This window comes from Lonchura striata, chromosome 13 (assembly GCF_046129695.1).
Source record: "Lonchura striata isolate bLonStr1 chromosome 13, bLonStr1.mat, whole genome shotgun sequence".
Classification (NCBI taxonomy): Eukaryota; Metazoa; Chordata; class Aves; order Passeriformes; family Estrildidae; genus Lonchura; species Lonchura striata.
The window spans coordinates 9,018,654-9,039,405 of NC_134615.1; the positions used below are offsets into that span (position 1 = coordinate 9,018,654).

General features: G+C 38.3%; 1 protein-coding gene across 15 annotated transcripts in view; it reads right to left on the reverse strand.

Moving 5' to 3' along the window:
- The window catches only part of ZNF536 (zinc finger protein 536), a 361,158-nt gene that overhangs the window by 299,520 nt on the left and 40,886 nt on the right, over window positions 1–20,752 (reverse strand). For 2 of the 15 annotated variants that reach the window (XM_021540614.3, XM_077786299.1), the window contains one exon: window positions 7,976–8,081. The exons of the other annotated variants lie outside the window; for them this stretch is intronic. The gene's annotated coding sequence lies outside the window, so the exon portion shown is untranslated. The remainder of the gene's footprint in view (window positions 1–7,975; window positions 8,082–20,752) is intronic. 15 annotated transcript variants of the gene reach the window in all.

Below are 20,752 nucleotides of genomic sequence, written 5' to 3' on the forward strand. Positions count from 1 at the left end.
ATTAGGTATTCCAGCACATAGCTTTAGAAAAGCATTGTTCAGAAAAACCTGCATTTTTTCCCAGCTACCATGTAATTTGTGAGATGCATTTTTAAATGATCTGCAACTGCAGCAGGCTTCATCAGTCAGATGATACAGATAGATAATTCACCAAACTGTCACATGATCTTCCATCAGTCTAAAAGATGTGAATATATTGCCACAAGCTTTGGGAATAATGGGTGCACCTGTTTACAGTGTCACCTCTGTTTGCTAATTGTCTCCTTGAGCTACATTTTACTTCTAATGCATTTATTTTTGACAGGCAGTGTCTATTTAGAAATCACATTACTTCAAGTGCAATTGTTCTTTTGTCTATCAAGTAAATGAAGTGTTGTTATACAGATTTCAGGTTCTGATTAGTGAAGTATCAGCACACCACAAAGGTCAATCAGTTATTTACCTGAAGTAATAGAAGTATGACAGGCCTCCTAGATATCCTCTAGATCAGGGTATAGCTCATGTTAGTATCAATATTTTGTATTTGAAACAGCTATATACACACCTTAGTTTGGCTGTATATACATTACATAAATGTATTAAGTGTTCTAAAATAGAGTATTGCATACTCCCTGAAGAACATAAGGACAGAAGCACTCAAGTGGAAAATATCAATGTCAATGCAAACCCAACTCTGCTTCCCCAGTATTTCAAGCCAAGATAATGGTGATAACCAAGGTGTTGGTCTCACAAATATTTTGCAATTGCTTATGCACATAAGCTGTCACACCAAGAAAACTAATGCTTTAAAAACACTTTATTTCATTGTGCTTCCTGCTTTTTATATAACAGTGAAGCAAAATTTATTTAAGGTTACTTGCATTAGCTTCAACTAATAAGATGCCATAAGAAATTAAGATGAGCCACTTGAGGTCTAAGAAATACCACAGGGGATTTTATTCACACCCATACCCTCATGTCTGCAATGTTATCAACATTCAGTTAAATAACATGTCTCAATAAGTAAAAAACCATGTCTTCATATATATAGTAATATTCAAGTAGAACTATAGTATCAAACAGGAAATTTTGAAAACCTAAATCAGCACATTGATCACAGCCACTTCACTGCATATATATTGATCCTATACACATACAAAAAAAAAAAAAAAAAGACATTTTAACTGTTTATTACTAAGGTGGAAAATAGTATTACTATAGGGAAAGCAGTGGCTTGTCAAAGCCTCATTATTTCTCTTGTCCCTCTGTCCAAGTTCCACATCCCACAATCAGCTCCACCATGGAAAGACAAAAAGAAGCAGGAGAGCAAAATAATTTTCTAAGACAAAGGCAAGGTCCAAATCTGACAACTGCCCATTCTCACAAAAGTCTGGGCACAACAATCTCGGGGACTTACCAGGCATTCCCAGCCACCATTGCTGTTTCACCAGTTTGCCAAAAGAAGCGCAGACAAAAAGCCACGCATACCTTAAGTCACATTCTAAATTGGCTCCCAGGAGCATTTCTACCTTGTTCACTAAAGCACAGGGTATGTTTTCACAGTGTTTAGCATATGCTATGTAACCTGAGCAGGACTTGTATTGTTCCAGTAGTTGTTTTTCTAAAGTATGTTCCCATCAGGACCATAATTACATGCAAAATCCTAGAGTTAGAGTCATTCATAAAGTCACTTTAAATTTTCTCTAACACTTTCTAGCAAGATTAAGGCACATCTTTCAACAGAATATGGAAGAAATCGCAAATCTTGAGCACAGGTACAAATCAATAATAAAAGTTCAAATTATTCCAGGTAACTTTATGTATTCCATGACTCAAAATGCTTCCAAATGCATCAGGGAAATGTCCCCTGATGCATTTGGAAGAGCAGTGTATTTTTCAGGTATTTCTGCAAGTGTAAGCACAATTTAGATAGAGTTAATCATTCATGAGTATCATATAGACCTGTATTTATGAATAAAGCTCCTGGAAACTTGAGTCTGAAGTTCTCAAACTACAGGTCTCCTGCAGCTTCTAAGGCTAAAAATCACAAGTGCCATACACTTAGCAGCAGCAGGATTGAGCCTGATGCCTGTAAAAGAGGCAACGGACATGGAATTGCCATCTCCTTACTAGCCCAATATCTCACTGGGAGCTGGTGTCTCCTACCACAGCCTGATGTCGCAGAAAAGAGATCATTTATGTGGAAAGTGTACAAATTTATTGAATAAATTTACACCTACCGCAAGAGTTATTGTTTTCTTTTACACAACAGCACACAATCTTTAGGATATCATTTTGCATAGATAAAAGACGATACTCTAGCAATAAAGCTGCTTGCCTGAGACTGAATCCTGCCAAGCACTTTTTCTGCACACAGTCTTCTTGAAATCAATGAGATTTCTTGAATGAGCTCTTCACACAAGTAAAAGGATCAGGTCCTTAAACAGCAGAAAGTACAGACAGCCATGTTAACATAAAGCATCAAACAGGAGGAGGTCTCGGCAGTGGACTGAAGCATAGTCACCTACCACACGTGGTTAATGAGAAGTAACAGGTCAAATTCAGGTGAAATGTAAAGAGGGGCACTTTCCTGCCTGGAACAAAACCTGTTACAGAGGTCTAAGCTCTGCTTCAGGTGTAGGATCAGGTAGTAGCAATGCAGCTAACCATCATACAATGAATTGCCAAAGGTTACCAGCATGATGATCACCAAAATAACACAACAATCACCCTAGAGACACAGAAAAACCACAACCATGTACTTTCCAGTACCCACAACCAGACCACAGGAGACTGTCCAGCCCTGGAGACCAGAGGAGAGATTCAGCACAATGCCATGAAGAAGCATCCAGGATGTGAAATCATCCTGGGATTTTATGTACACCTGATAGAGAGCTTTCCAAAAACACCAAGGTACTGTTCTGTTGATCACTCTGGGTTGTTCTGGCTTGTAATACAGTTCACCTGCATCCGAGCCTTTCCCCTGCCTTCTTCCCCCTGCAAACACCTCATAGCACTGCTGAAGACCCAGCCAGCCTTTGACCCTATTTTACCTCAGCTTCTGAACCTCTCCATAACTGACAATGGAAACATTTAATTCTGTTTCAGTCACTGTCTATCTCTTCTATTTAATATATATTTTAATACTGGAAGGAAGAGGGGGTGAGGACACAGCTCCCTCCAAGCAGAACTAATCTTCCTTTGAGGAAGGGTGAGCCCCACACAGCCCTCGAATCCAAACAGCAAGAGGCTCTGGTTAGCTGGGGAGGCTGCACATCTCAGCAGGTTGTAAAACAAGGATAAACAACAAATTATAACTTAGTGGCAACTTCCGTTCTCCCCCTGCAGCCCGGGATGTGCGAGACTGGCCACTGAGCGCGTGGGTAAGTGCAGGGAGCACATATGCACCAGCAGAGTTTGTAGTGAAGGAGGGGAGCACGTGGGTGGTAGCAATTTAAAAAGCAGCTGTGTGTATGTTTTTCCCAGTTAGACTGTGAAATCACAAATGGTGGAATCAGCACTGTAAGCTTAAAACCACGTTAACCCACTTGGCTGCATTTTATTGTTAACTTTGCGTCTACATTTTTTTCCTTGGTTCTATAAAGAACACAGAAGGATTCCTCATCCCAACCGCCTCTTTTTATTAATAAGAGGATAAAATGTCACTAAATATTTCTAATGTAGCAATAAAAGGTTGAAGAATTAGAAAGCATTATAGAACAGGACATTGTGGCCAGAGCCTTTGGAACATTCATACTGTTACCATATACTTTCTCTAAGTAATCAGGAATGTATTGGTATTTTTAAATTATGTATCTCTAATAACACAAAAGTACTTAAGAACAGAAATAGACAGTAATGGAAAATGCAGTCAACTGTTGACAACATATAGAATTTCAGAAAATAATTTACAGAGAACAGCACAGCAGATGAGTCAAAATTTTCTCAAAAATATTTCTTGCCTCCGATAGTCCAATGTAATTCATTTTCTATCTCTGTTCATTAATCATTGTTAAAATTAGTGATCCATTTCTTCCACTCTGCCATCTGCACTCAGCTTCGTAACAAACATGACACCTTCCTGCATAATAAAACCTGACAACTACGAGGATGCATTTCCAAATAGCTTTCTGCATATTTGCACCTCTATAACTGATTCCGTTGTCAGACAAAAGTGGATTATTTAACCAGAGTTCTTTCTTTATCAATTCAGTACACAGACATGTGCTTGTGAGGGAGTGCATGCATGTGTGTGTATAAAATGATCAAGTAAAAATCACTTAATTTGAATTAAAAACAAGATATACCCATTATCTTTGAATTTTTATGGTAGGTAAAATTGATCATATATATGTGTGTTAGTTTTAATCTTCTACTATGGTGCTTAAGGATGTAGCATTTGGATTGGCTTCATCTTGTAAAGTTTGCATACACTAGAATTATCCTGACACTCCAATTTCCTCCAAAAGAAAAAAAAAATATCATATCCAGCTCAGTTTTGTTTCCCAGCCTTTGATCACTGACAATTTCAAATAAATATTTTTAAGATAAGATGAAATATCCAAGCAATGAGAAGATATAAAAAAGTGCACAGATAAATAATTAAAATTCAGGATGTCATTTCCATCCTGTTCAGGCTAGCCTCTAATCTCCTGGTGACAGACAGGGGACCAGAGAACAGGGTTTGGTTCTTGGTCTCTTTCCATTCCATCAACAGATTTGGAAAGCCATGGCAGCAGGGCATCTGAGTGGTCCCTCAGTAAATGCTAATTACACTTAGATCCCACTGATTAACAGAAGCTGCAGTCCTCAGCACACTGAAAATCAGGCTAATAGTGGCAGCATTAGGCCATCCCCATGCAAGTCAAGAGGAACCTGCCCACCAGCTGTGAGGAATCTGGTCCCCTCTTCACAGCTCAGTTTTGTCAGTAGAGCTGGTCAGCTGAGAGCCTCTGTCCACTCCTGCTCCAAACCTGGAGGGTGCACACCAGAGTCCTCTGGAGGCTAAAGCAGTTACCAAAACCTTTAAAATACTTTCAGTCCTGAATAGTATACCAGTCTTTAACTGGAATTGGAAAATAATCATCTTTCCCAACAGATAATGTGATTGTCCCATAGCAGCCTCAAACTGTTGTACCTACAAGGTCTGCGGGTACCCCATAACTGCAGACAGAGTGACAAATACAACACTCAAGATGGGAACTGTTACTTTATCATCAGTTTCCTCAGTGCTAAGTTTTGAGTCATGGTCACCACAGTCACCTGCATCCACACACTTGTTTACCTGCAGGCCAGGTGAGCCCACAGCCACTGAGCATCCCCTGGCCCAGCAAAGCTGCTGCACACACACCTGGAGAATGCACCTCCAACAGCACATCCAGGGCTTGGGAAGAGCACCAAGGGATGACAACCCCCTGTGCTGTGCTCAAGAGACCATGCTCATTGCCCAGGTTTGCCAGCTGACATACTCACTAAACTTGGAGAAGCTGTCCCTCTTCCCGATGCCCCCACTTCCCCATTATTAGTGGAAACACAGACATTGTCTCCACTGCAACCCATTGACAAGGAAAGCTAAATGGCTTTCAGCAGCATCACCCACTAGAACGCCCATAAGCAAACTGCCTCAGTAAAATTTAGTTAACACATCTTCTCTCAATGCCCCAGATTTCAACTCTGCACTATCACCAGTATTATTCCTCTCTCTGATAAATTTGTGATAGAAGCTGTCAGTGGAGAAAAGACTTTCCACTGGTAGCATAATGAAAAACATATATGACATAGAGTTTTTACATCATACATTTATATGCAATAAGAGCATATATTCCAATACTCCTTTGTGCAAAATATAAGGGTCAAATCCAAATTGAAGCAACATCTTCAACATACATTATGAGAAGCAGCAGAACATTTGAAGAACAAAGGACCCAGTTCTGCCTTCAGATGTGTGCCTCTCCTTACACATGCACAACAGGCCCAAAGGAGACAAAAGTTTCCGCACAAATTATTTCAGAAAGCTAAATAATGATTATCTTGAAGGAAGCTTCAAAAAAAAAATTATCTATTTTTTGATACAACACTATCTAATACAACAGCAAATGTATGATAATTTTTGGAAGAAAATATGCATTTGACATGAAAGTGTCTGTTCAAAATTTAAACCAGATGTGATACAAAACAGCTGAAATCTAAATTTTGGGGAAAATCAAGATGCAGAAAAGATGTAGCAACTGACTTCTGCTGGATACTGCAAAGGTAAGAGAGCCTCTTTTTAAAGCATTCAGACTGGAATATTTTTAAGTACAGAGAAACACTTTAATAATACCAGTTGTTATTATCTTTCTAAAATACATTTTATTTTGTCATCTAGGATTTGTTAGGGGTTTTTTTGTTTTGTTTTGTTTACTTATTTTTTTAGGTTTTTCTCCATCTGGATATTGGCTGTCTAGCCTATTTATGAATTTTCTGTATGTTCTTGTATAGCACTCAGTAAGCATTGAAGAACAACTACTAACTATTCCTTTTATTCTTCCCTTAAAAGGAAAAAAAAATCAAACAGGCATTGTCTCTATAGCTGCCTCTTTTGCCTTTTAGTTTCCTTTTTTCTTCACATGTCTGCATACTGACACATTCAATTTCAGGTTATCAGCACATCTGAATTACAGAATACTGATGGGGATAGAGGGCAAGCCTCTCTGGACTGATTAGCATCATTTAAGAAAGCATTCACTTGCTTGCTTCATTGGCTGCAGGGATTCCATGATGGGTGGCCTTTTAGCATTAGAAGTCAATATGGAGCAATCTCATTTGAATTAAATATGGACAAAAGAAAAGATTTGATTGTGGTTATTCATAGCTAACCTTTTAATTTCACAAAGCTCTGAAATTTGGGAATTTGTAAGCCCTAAAACTTAAATATACTTTTTTCATTTCTTTTCTTTTCATTTCTTTTCAACTCTCTTCTCCTCCTCCAGTTTTTATGTACTTTTTAATTTGTGCAAAACTTAAACCAGAAGCTTATTTCAAAAGAAATGTCTGGATGAATATTCAGGAAAACCTTTTAACCTAGTTAAACCTACACTGTCTATAAAAGGAGGAATGCCTGATTCTAATCCATAAATGTATGTAAATCCACACTGAAAAACATATTTGTCTCTATCAGACTCATACTTGTTTCTGAATGGACCATAAATGCAGCCAAGTATTTCATTAACACAAATAATTATGTATGGCCAGTCATTATGACCTTCGTTAACAAGAGCCTAAGTCCACAGAAAGGTTGCAGTGATTTAAAGTACAGCAACAAAATCTGATCACAGGGAAACAAATATTTAGTCTTTCATTAAAGTAAAATTACTCTATGGAACAATACATAAAATAGAAATAACAAGTTCCATCTAACCAGTAAAATCACAGAAACGTGTAACATCAAGATACAGAAATAGTTGGGAGAAAATAAGTGGAGCTTGAGTTTTCCAAAGAGATCAAAAGAAGTGCAAAATTTGACTTCCAAGTAGATGAAAGCACAAAAAGTGTAGCCAACCTCTCTGAATATCTGATCCCTCTGCACTTGAAGACAGTGGGAGTTTTGCCATTAACTTCAATGGAAGCAAAATCAGACATTGAGAAATGAAGTGGAAATGGCTTTTGCTGAGCTGGGCTGACTGCCATGATACGGGATAAGCTCAGCCAATGAGGAGCAGAGGAAAAATATCACACTACTTGTAGCACAACTTGTCCCTTTTGCTGCCTATCCCAACAGACCAGGCTTAAATTTGAAATACATAGCTAACTCCAGTCCAGACAACTTCGTAGATATCCTGATGAAGGAGAAAAGTGCTAAAAGTCCCTCAGTGGATGTCACATGGGAAAAGATTCCAGCAAATTATTCCTGTGTTGCAGACACCACTGAAGCTGAAACCAAGACCTGTTTAAAGCATTTCCAAGGATTATGTTAAAGATTAAACCAACCCCTTAAAATGAATCACCAAAACACTACCTGCATTTAGACCTTCTAGTTGTTTTATGGAAGTTAAGCTTGGAACCATCCAAAGCACTCACAGAACTGCTCCTGGGATTGTTTCTGCTGTTCTAATATAGAGCACCTAGAGGAAAGAGAACAGAGGTAGGGAATATGTTTCCTGAGGAAACATATGCATTTAACGTCTTCAAATTGTATGATCTCACTGTAGCATTGAATAGTTTTAAAACAGCTTTTCCAAGTTTCCTTTCTGTACCCAGTTTAACAAAAGAATTTTGATTTTAGTGCTGTTTTTTTTTTCAAACCAACATCCCAGACCTCTGCACTGACTCACGCAGCATTATATCAACAGTATCCTTCACATGCATTTTGTCCATTTTTAAATGGAATAAGTCTAAATAAAGAAACAAAAGCGCTTGGGAGCACTTTCACTGCAGCATAAGCATTCTGCAAAGGCCCTTCACAAATGTTTCCAATATGCTTTATACTGCAACCCAATGTGCAACTTCTAAACTACACCACCACAAGTAAGAAATTAGAAATGTTGAGGGCTATTGAACACTGAATTTTCACAGTGCATCTGCACAAAGTTATTTAGCACAGATGTTTCTGTAATTGTGATCCACTGGAAAAACTTAAAGTGTTCAATGGCCCTCACACTTCCACCTGCAGAGCAGTACTGGTCTAGTACAACTATGCTGAGCTGTAATGTATAAAAAGCAGCAGCAGAGGCTAGATCTGACTTTGTAAGGATTTTCACAAACAGTGTTATTCTGCTTTGTTTGTGAAGGGGTGCCACAATTTTGGGTTTTTTCTTTTCGTTTACAAAAAGACCCACATATTAAAAAGGGGTGAAATAGATTTTACATGCCTGGCTTTGAACCTGGGAATCTCCCACAGTGCAACTAATTGCATTGCCAACAAGACACAGGAGTACACCCACAAGCAGCATAAAATGTAACTGTGAGGGGTGTGATGGTAAGTCTTTATAAATAATACATTCATCCCAAGGTGCACTTGTGTCTATGTTGTTAATGTAGGTATTTTTTCATTAGTAGCTGTAAAGATATCTGGGCAGGTGAACATCAATATGCCTCCAAAGACAATAAAAATTGGGAGGCAAGAGAACAGGACTTGTTTGTTAAGCAGAATGGTTAGAGAGACTCAGTTTGTACAAAGCAAAAAGGACGTGAAGCTCATTACAGTGGCCCTGTCTCTCCTATGCATTCACATGGCCTCAGAAATTTCCAGAAGAGCATCACCCTATTCAAACTGTCCACCAAAGTGTGTGCCTGAGACACTGCAGAACAAGCAATATCTTCCTGCCCACAGGAATGACTGAGAAGAGCAGGCAGCATGAACCTGGTTAAAGAGCACTGATTAAGGACCAGTAACTTCAGCTAACCTTTCTTGCATATCCCCAAAAAAGGATTATACAGGTTATTTTGGCTGACAAAACAAGAGGGAATTGATTACAGAAAAGATTATAGGCCCCACAGGGATAAGACATTTTTGATATTAAAAAAAAAAAAAATTAAGAAGGCTATCAGCACACATTGGGTTGTAGAAGTCCATAAAAATTTAGTGATAAGTTGCTGGTTTTCAAAGCACAAATCCATAATGTGGACCCATATTTTGAGCCATAAAAAGTGAGGATAATGGCTAAGTTAGCATTTGAAAATTGGCTGCAGCAACCGCTAAATCCATTTTTCAGAGCATATGAACAATAATATGACAATTGCTCCCAAATAGATAACCACTTTGTGCTGCTGTCCCACCAGATCTAATAAATGTATCCATGCCAGTGCCTCTGCAGGAGAGCAGCCAAGATCACTTAATTGCTCCAAGAATCTATATTCTTACCATTCTGTTGCTAAGTTCCTTATCTCATTTTCTACAACACACCTACCATCTCCAGTTTTCTGTGGAGTCCTGCACAATGATGTTTTACTTCTCTCTCCTTCCCTGCTTTCTTACTGGGTCATCTCTTTTTTGCCCATGTGCCTTCTTCCAAGTTCATGTCACTGGCACCCACATCCACCTCCTACAACTGCTGCCACCTGAGCTTTGCACACCTGTCTGCACCCAAGACCACCTCTGCCAATTACGTTGTTGTCAATTAAAGCTTTAATAGATAAAGTGGAACTGTGTATCGTTCCTTCCAATCTGATGCCATTCCCTACTTTGTCACAGTTCATGTGTAATGTCATTTCCTTACCTCCTTTGGTGTCACTCCTTATTCCCTTTCTCAAAGATTTCAAGTAACTCCAAAAACTGCTGCTTTTTTCCCATGCCACAGTTTAAGAAACAATCCCTTTTTCTAAACAGAAGACTTTAACTTCTCCATCCTGACTGCTACTGCAACTACTTCTACTTACTCATTCCCCAAATACTCAGCTCCACCCCAGCACAGACAGCTGTTCCCTGAGTAGGCCCAAGTGTTCTGCAATAGAAACAATAAATAATTAAATGATAATGAGGAGACAGCATGCTGATAGAGGAGGTGGCACTACATCCTACAAGACAGCACCGAATCAGTGTGCCAAGATAATAGAGAGAAACCAGGCATCTATAAACTGAATTTTCATTTAATTATGAAAAGCAGAATTCTGGTGGCCATAGCAAACATCTGACAGTAGTGCACAGAGCTTCGAATGTATTAAATTTACCACCCTGGGATACATTTTAAGGGATGTGCATAATGGGCTTTTGAAAATGGAACGCAGGGCCAGAAGCCCAAAGCCGTGCAAGCCCTTGACCCTTATTCAGGCACCTAAATCCCACTAAAATGTAGCTCAAGCACCTCAAAACCCAAAAGGCCACACACTTCAGAAGATATAAGCCACAGGCATGTAGTTCCCTAAGGCACTTTTGAAGTCATAACCTCTGGTCAAAGCTATCTTAAATGCTACCATCCCACCACCTCAGCTCTCACAGCAATTTTATCTGCTTGATGTATTTATTCCTGTCCTGTTCTGCTACAGGCTGTAAAAATAGCTTTATTGTTCCACCTTAGAGGTGGGTGGCTTCTGCTCAGTAGGAAATTTTCTTAAGCAACTGTTTGACAGTCATTTTGTTAAACTTGGTAAGTGCAGAAACTTTAGGGCACTTGAGTGAAAGTTCACAGATAAGCATACGCTCCTCTTCTAACCAAAGACCTAATCAAGAAACATGAAAATAACGTGTATTGCACAAAACAGTCACTCAGTCCTTTTTCACACTAAATCTCATGGTGTTTAAAACCTTGGCACATTTTTGGGTTTCCAGCTATTCTCGCTGCACAACATGAACAGAAAGGAGCTGCCTTGAAATAACCATTTCTAAAAGCTTTTGGTCTCCAGTTCCTTCTGTGTTAAAACACCAGCCCCTTTTCATGCAGGAGGAAGACTTTTCATGTTCAAGAGGCAAAATTTAGTCTCAAAAATAAATAAATGAAGAAATGTTAACAGTAAAAATGTAATAGGGAAAACAAGAGAGGAATTAAAGCTGAAATGTCATCCTTAACTCACCCCCACCGTGCCCAACTCTTGCAGGGGTCCTCTAACAATTAGTAATCCTTCATAGTGTACCATATGTGCTGCAATAACAAGGCCCAATGAGGTACATTAAGGATGTCATTTCAACCTTACCTCCTTGCTTCTGTGAGATGAAGGGAGACCCTGAACTCCATTTTAACATAGTCTAGTGATTAAATAAAGAAAAGTTGTACTTTGCTAGGACAATGCTGCTCAGTTTTGTAGTGTAAATAAAAACGGCTTAAGTTGGTCAGCTGCTAACCACATGGTAATAATAAGTACAACAGACCGAAGTTCACAATTATTTCAGATTTACTCTCTTCCTGATCTTTCATTTTTATCAGCAAAACATCCTCTTGGCAATGGGAAGCTAAGCTGAAACTTAAATGAAAAAAATGCAAGAAGTAAATGACAAAAGACACAATTTTATGAAAGGAAAATATTCAGACCTCAGCCTTGACCTTGACCTTTTACTGTCTTTTAACATTAAACATTTGCCCCACCTTCGAAAAGATAAATGTGGCTTTTGATGACAGCCTATGTTATCTGAGGATTAAAATAGCCCTCTTGCAGTGCTCAACATTAAAGTCTTCCGCATTTGCAAAATTGCAAACAGATGCAACTCAAGTACCTGCAAATAATCTGCCAAGACCAATTTCAAAAGGGAGATTTCAAAATATGTGGAAGTCATTAGGACATGTATTATTTTTGCAATGAATAGGCGCCAGGAGTGTCTCAAGAAGCAGATGGGTGCTACTTTGTTTATAAAAGATCAACAGAATATTTGCCTGTAAATGAAGACGTATAAGCTATATGAAACAATTATGTTAAAATGGTGAATGTTTCAAAGCTAATTGTAATGGTCTTTTAAGATCTGAATTCCTCATTTCTTACAGCATGCTAAAATATCATTTTAGTTTTGGTCTTGATTGATATAATTACAAAAATGGCAGAAAATTAAAGCAAATGCTGTCAGTTTTGCTGTTGTAAATGTTGTCACTTTATCACTTGTTTACAGTTGCACCCATACTGATAAGTGAATATTTTTCAACATGCATAAAAAATACGACCTTAATCTCATGGGAAAATACAGAAAGGACAGTAAAAAATGTTAAGCTTAAAAACAAAACAAAAAATAATTCCCAAACTGCAACATGCTAGCTAATGACCAGTAGTTTTAAGATTCACCATTATAAATTTCCAGCTTAATAAAAGAGAGGATCACAAAGGATACTATGGCTATATATAACATATATAAATTTATAAAGAACTCAATAAGCATTAATACATTATCTCTGCAACAGAACAATAAGCTGTAGCACAATATGGTTGGTTAAAATCTCTATGTTGTATTTCTCAAAGTAATATATTTTAAATCAGGCTTCCAAATGATAATGAAAAATTTGTCTGTCCAGATACTAAATCTATTTGGCATTATTTACCATGAGGAGGATGTATAAACTGAAAAAAAACCCCACACATTTTACATGCCCATCAAAAAATTAATTGCTTGGGCAAAGAGAATTTTGCACTGTTGATTAAGATAGCTGTACTCAGAAAATTCCACTGAATAAATATTTTCACATTAATCTCAGTACTGGTAAAGAGAATTATTACAATCGTAGTTTAATATCAGTATTAAAAATAATGGGGGGGGGGGGGACATTTGGAGGTTTTTTGTCTGCTGTTTTTTGGGGAGTTTGTTTTTATACAATTAGACCTAAATAAATAGAAATTTATATGAGACGTCTACGTCAAAAAAATCACTCAAAATCTGCTGACATTGTAACACACCAGCTAAAGCGTGGCTACTTTCATTTATTGCCATTTACACAAAACTGTGATACAGCAGGCTTAAAATAGAGTGGGAGCCCTCAGAGGGCAGGTTAGGAGACCCAGTGAAAGTCAGAGAGTAAATGCAAATCCCTAAATACTTTTCACACTCAGGGTTTCACTAGGTCCTGCAAACTGCTATCTTCACTTTTTTCCCCCCACTCAATGTGATGAAGTTTCTGCTAGGACCTAAAAACTATGTTCTTCACTGATAATCTTCCAAATGGGGCTTCTACTGCTAGTGTATACCTGTAAGATAGAGAGGAGAAAGTAAAAAGAAAGAGAAAGAAATTTAAAAAAAAAAAAAGCTGCTAAAGAGAAATTATGAAAGATAAGCAAGAAGAGCTAGGCAAAGAGAAGAAAAAACAAATATCAGAGCAAACCAAACATTAAACCTCCTACCTTGTATTACAAAAAAAAAAAAAGCTTATAACCTGTGAATAAACTATCACAGTATGGGATTAATGGAATATTTCCTTGTCCATACATAGTTTAAATAAACATACTAAAGGTAAAGCATATATAAAAACCAAATCTGTGTTAATGGAAATGTTTTTCAAAACTTGCATTGGCTGCTATATAAATACAGTGAGGAAATATCTGGCACCTTGTAGGAGATACAATTAAAAGCAGAAGTGGGCATCCATCCCCTAGGGTTCAGTGTCCAGTCTCAGCACTATCAACAGGATCAGAGTTCAGTTTCAGATAACTCATGGCTAATGGGAGCAACGGGCAAGTAAGACTGACAGAGCCAATACAAAAATGAATGGTTTGGCAGTTTTGGAGCTGAAAGGCTTTGGGAGCTGCAGCTGACGCAGCACACGGGGGTCATTCCTGCATGGTCAGGAGAGCTGAGCCTCTCCAGCCCATGCACAGGTCATTCCACACAGCCCATCTCTGAGCAAAAACCTCTTTATGGAATGTGTTCACCTTGAGAAGTACAGCTCTGCCACCAAGTGCTGCTCTTCACAGCCTTATCCTCAGCAATGTTTCATCACTACCACCCTGTGGGACACCTGTGGGCAGATCTACTGAAGAGAACACTGGCCAGGGAGAGTCTAATTCTACAAATTCCCCCATCACCAGTGTCAGGAAGCTGGTGGTGGCAGCTGGTGCAGAAGAGTAAGACAGGAACACCAGTCAGTTCCAAGTGGGTAAATGCAACAAAAACTGCTCCTGACTACTGTCCTGGTCCCACATGGTGAAAGGGAAGGACCATCTTATCTTGGATCATACTTTCTCTAATTTATTACATTTCTCTGTTGGAGCTTTTTTAAGTCTTATTTCCATTTCTACTGTAAGCAACCCAGGTCAGATAATCAGAGATACTGCCTTCTGTTCCTCGCCCAAACTCATTTGGGATCAGTTTACCAGAATTTGGCAGCTGGGCAATCCCTTTATCTCCTTAACCTAAAAGGGACATCCCTCTTCCACTGCCCAGCCCTCCCGTCATCCTGGAGGACCCAACAGATAGGAGACAGGCTGCAAAATAGCAAGCCACGACAGTAAATTTTATTTGAAAGCAGTTGCCAGATTTCAGATATGGCAGGATTCCTGTTTGTTTGGAACAGGAGGAGGTATTTATACTGCAGATACAGTCTGAGCAAGAGGTTGTCTTGCTGACTGCTCAGAACACGTTTGTGGGAGTTTGATTTCAGCTTACAAAGGGGTCTGCACCATCTGGAGATTCCTACAGTCTTTGGTCCACTTCAGGAGCCTTAAAGGGATCCCATAAAGAAGTTGATTTGAAACTGAATTTGAGGGGGGTTGCTTGACTCATGCCAGACTATACATTAATTAAAAAAAAAAAAAAAAAAAGAAAAAACAAAACTATTTGCAAGTACTGGTACCATAAATCTGCCCTGAAAATATAGGTATTCCAATAAATTCTATTACAACACATACTGACCCTGTTCTGAGCAACCACACAATTTTAAAATTATGCCAGCCTCTGCAAAACTATGTGGGATCTCTTACACCATGAATTAATATCCACAAGAGACTTAGCTGAGCTCATCAAACTCATTTCACATAAGACAACAAATTAAATCACCCCAGGGACAAAGTACATGAAAAGCCAGAGTGCTATCAAGCATGCTAGGTCCCTATAAGGTAGATTTCTTTAAGCAAAATATTAACTATAATTTCAGAATATGCTGCTGCTATTGTTTATATGTACCACGTAATGAAATGCTACTCCTGTTTTCACCAGATGGTAGCACATATAATTTTCAGGCCTTCAGTTCATATCATAATACAAACAATTGGTATGGCAAATATTACCGGTCTATAAACACTTCCACTGTTCCACAGTGCTTACACAAAAAAAAATTAGAATTTTTCCTTTTCACTGTTGTAACAGAAATAATGATAATTTCTGATATTCCAAAATATATGCATATTTGGTCACTTTTTTCCACCCAAAACAAATGAAATAATCAAATCTCAGACTGTTTGGCTGCTTCAGCATTTTAAATGAAAATCAAACAGTAACAAAACTATGCAAATATCAAAATGCTTAAATGGTACAATACGAGATGTATCCTTAATACATTTTAACAATAACACATGCTGTGTTCCTACACTGGAATAACATCATCCATATGAATCCCAGGAATTTAGTATATCTGACAGTTTCTCTCAACCACCCATAACATTCTTTCCTGTCTCATTGTAGCTGGCGAAAGAGAATTCTATAATTGAGTGGTACAGAACATGTGCCCTCCCTGCTAGAAGATGACAGATGGATTATAAAAACTTCAAAGCAGAGCATTTGGAGCACCAGGGGAGAGATAGTGGGTATTTGAACTCTCAGTCTTTACCCAGGAGACAATGGCACTCTGACATGGTGCATATATCAAGGAATGGTGTAACTAGATAGACATAATCTTTCTTTTCAGTAAGTATTTAACATTCTGTTACGAACAAGTTTCAGCCTAGCTAAAGTGCAACTCATCTTAATACTAATCATCATAGCCTGAAAGGCTACATGCCCCCTTTTTTCAATTTTGGCTCAAGTGCTCCTTCATAAAACTGTTTTTTAAAGGACAGAAGCAGTGTTACATAGGTGCTCGGGTAGCAGAAAGGCTATTTTTAATCTTAAAATTAATGGTTTGCTGGGATTTAGTATTTGCATGTGTGTAGGTGAATCTCTTTTGCTTGCTGGAATGCTTATTTGCATTGTCTGCGTTAAAGCCTACACTCCATCAGAGTTTACATACCACATGTTGCTGATCATTCACTAGTTACTAAAGTTCCCTTACATTTTTAACATCACTAAAAAAAGCCTTTATAATTCTAGGGGCATAAATCCTTTCGAGGAATTGATCCTCTCACTCCTGCTGCTATACCACAATGATGGCTGAATGTCTGATGCCATCTTTATTAAGATAAATCATAAACTGAAAAAAAAAATCTCATCTGTCTGCAGCTCCTAAATATCTGCTAGAACACAAAAAGAGAGAATATCATTCACAACAGAGGTGTGTTAAAAAATTCTTAAAGTTAACAATACAGATTTTCTAAATCATTACTTTCCCATACAAACACAGGGGTTTATTATATCTTGAAATTGTTCATCAATTTCTTTTTACCACTCCTGTTACAGGCATTGCTCCTGGTATATTAAGAAATTACTTTCTGAAATTGTTTTTAAAAACACCTATGACTTACTGTAAGGTCAGAAATAAAAACGAGTTTAAAGGTCTCATTTGTCTATATCACAAAAATCGCACACACATGATTTGACACAGTTTTCAGCCGCTGCTCAGGCAAGGCCCAGGACTAGAATAGCAAGGGTATTATTGCAGGTCAGAATTGAGGGGTACTGGCAGAGCTGCATGTGGGAAAGCTTGCATAACAGCCACCCTGTGCCAAGCTTTAGCCTTTGTTATTAGGCCCTCTAATGAACGCCATATTCACACGAAATAAATAAAAAAATATGCTGCATATTTTAAGTAGAGTGAATTCAAAACTAAACAATTGGAAGCTTCAATGCTACAAGAAAGCCACACAGTAACTATTCCCATTCTCCTACAAATGCATTTAATATAGTAACATGTGAGCAATTTTAAATATTTGATCCTTTTATTATACAGCCGAAACAGAAAAAAAAATAAAAAAGCAAGCAAGCACTCTGGAAGATGATGAGGCTGTAGTTTTTAAGTAGCAAGTAAAAACAATAGCACCAAGATAACACAGAGAAAAACAGAAGCGAGTAACTTTGCAGCTGTGTTAATAAAAAATGTCCTAGCTCCAGCAGTGGAAGAGCTCTCGCTCATGCACTGCCCAGCGCCTCGCCATGGATGGCTCTCCAGCAAGAGCACTATGGCAAACTGTAAAGTTGCCTACTAATGTATATTTTTTCCTGCACAAAACATTAATCCCAGTCTTTAAAAGAGGCTAGGAGGTGGAGGACTGTGATGCTTTGAAGGAGACCTGTTTTGAGAAACCCTTTTTTAAAGTGCATTTTCATCTTTTCTTTTTACAGTGATCTTCTGCCATACTGGAATGTAAACACCACAGGAATAGACAGAATCTCGAATTAAGGATTTGGATGCCTTTCTTTGGAAGTAATCTTCAAAGAATGTATGTCCTAAACATCACAGGGGCTCAACAAGCTAGGAAGCTAGCTACTGCATGTAAAACTGCACAGGTCATACCTACTACTTACTACCAGCTTGGGTCCTGAACTGCTGCAAATACAGACAAAACTGTTTTGAACCACAGTATATTTGACAGGCAGGAGTGTCAGGGACAGTAATGTTGCTTTAATGGAAGAAAGCCATTCTTTCACAATGGCACTAGTGTACTTATACACACTGTGTTGTTGAATTAAAAGTTAGCTCAGCAGGACCCTAGCTTTATTTTTGTTAGTAGGCATCCACCATCAGTAGTCGACACTAGTGGAGAGCAAAGGCATGTCTTATTTACAGATGCTATTGTGCAGGCTTTAATAATAGTAAATACACAGAAGACAGACTATTGTGGATGGAAAAAATCTTTGGTTTAATGAACTGTCAACTCGTCCATCATGATGTTACCCAATCTAAAACCACCAAATCTGGACAAGCTCTTTGATGATATAAAGCAGGCAAGAGGTTTTGTTCACACGCAACAAAATGGAAGAGATTGCTGCCATTAAAAATATACTAGCCCATGCTAGCACCAACTGCCACACATTTGTTAGATAATAGCTTGATTTTTTTTTCCTGTGAGAATAGCCTTCTGCAAGAAAGAGACATTTAATCAGAGTGATACATGACATCCAAAAACTGAAACCAAAAATTATGGCATGAGCTAAAAGCAAGTTGTCTTCCTGAAGGCAGAATACTGAAACATCTTTAAGATTAATTCTGAGAGAGAATTCTGAAAGTCAAATGCTGAAAGATATTGAAAATACATTAATTATGCACAACTCAGGATCTAGGAGAGGTTAAACCCCAACTTGGCAGAAAATTGAATCTTTTTATTTGATACAAACTTTGTACATAGTGATGTTATGTCCTGCATCCCTAATCTCCTTAGGTCTATCAACAGAGCAAAAGGGCTGCAAGACAAAGAAACTGGAGATTTAGCCATTCCAGTGTCATCCTGCAAAGATAATAAATGGAACAGGCACTGTGGAAAACAGCTGCTTGCAACCATTCGTGGCAGAGGTCAAGCCTCAGACCTACCTGGGGCAATTGTCCATCTTGTTCTATCAAACATTTATAACGACTTCCTCAACTAAGTGGGATTCAAGGAAAGGAGACATTTCACAGTTGCATCGGATGACTCTCTCAGGAATGACTGTCATTCACGTGCATTAATTTTCTGTCACCTTAAGCACTAACCAACCTTTGAAGACATGCTCCCCTACTTTCCACAGTGCATACTTTCCAGTATTATCACAGCTGAATATTAATCCCTTATATTAATTTTGTGTGTGGTGTGCATGTTAGTCCCTCTGTATGCATTTTAACACTGGGGACCCTTGCTTTCTGCTCTGGATACTCTCAACATTAATACTTTAACCATTCATATTAGAATGCTCGAAATTTTGGAGGCTAATTTTGAATCATCCACATTTTGATTCCCGGAAGGGCCAAGCACTTATTTTTCATTACAAAGTGCAACAATAGCTGTGCTCAGGAAATCAAGTCCTATGTCTCTGAGGATTATTTTTCCAAGAACTAGACACACCAAATAAATGATGTCTTTGGCAAATGCAATGCAAAATCTATGCATTAGACACACATTCAATTTCATTCTACACTTAGATACTTAAATGAAGATGAATCTTTTACATTTGCTAAAGAGTTGATTGGTCTGTTTGATAACATGATGCTCTCCAAAAGGTCACCAATTTGTCTAACCATAGAAACAACCACTAGAGCTGATAAAGAAGCCGATTCCCTGAGCACTAAATTTTGAGGAAGATCTATGTCTCCAAGGACCCAGATAATTCCAGAATATAGACATGAATTCTGTTCTGGTTCAAGGTATGGGAAATTCCTTACAGTAACAATTTTTCCTTTTTTAGAATACTAAAGGTCACAGTCTCACACTTAATTATGACATGAATGTTCAACAGAGTGGGTAACTTTGATTTCTCAAATGGAGGCTGAACTGAACAACCTCTGGGGCAGCCAGACATCACAACAACCTCACAACAGCATGTCCTCCTCTTCCCTAACCCTCAAGAGTAACTCTTGCCATCTTCCCAGACTCTCTCACTGTTTCACTCCTGTAAATGAACTCTAAAAATTCTGACTTTCTTGAGCTTTTAACCTTGATCTCTCTGTGGAGATTAAGTCAGGTCTCTGGAGTGCTACCAAAGGCCCAGAAGGCAACAGGAGATGCAATGGTAAAAATTATAAGCTACCTTTTACTCAGCCAGTCAATCAGTTCTTTCAGCTATCCAGTGATGCAAGCACAATTTTGGAACCAAGGTCTTTGTTTTCCACTGGGTCAGACCAGCCAATTTAAAAATTTGGTAGCCACAACTTTTCTTTTAGATAACAATAAAGACATTACCAGAAAAATCCAATCTCAGCACTTTTCTAAGCATAAAACACCCATCACTCCATGGTCTGTCCTATTGGCAGAAGTGCCAGAGGACTGCTGGTGGTTTTATGGGTGCTACAAGAGCCCTGCAATTTCAGTTCAATTAAGGTAAGGAGACACTCCTTCACCAACAGTCTTACACTTTTAACTACAAGCCCAGACATCCTAGTTTGGGGAAGAGAAGGTTGTCTTGAAATAGCATGTGTGGATAAACAATAAAAAAGGGAGCAATTAAAATACCTCTTTGACTACATAGCAATTTTTAAAAGTCAACTTTTTTTTACTTCTATCCCAATAATTTTTCATATCTAAAATTTCAACAAATATTAACTAGAACTGGATAACTTATTATAGGAATACAGTGAATGGAACTGGGCTAGGTGGCCCAGTTTCAGGAGGG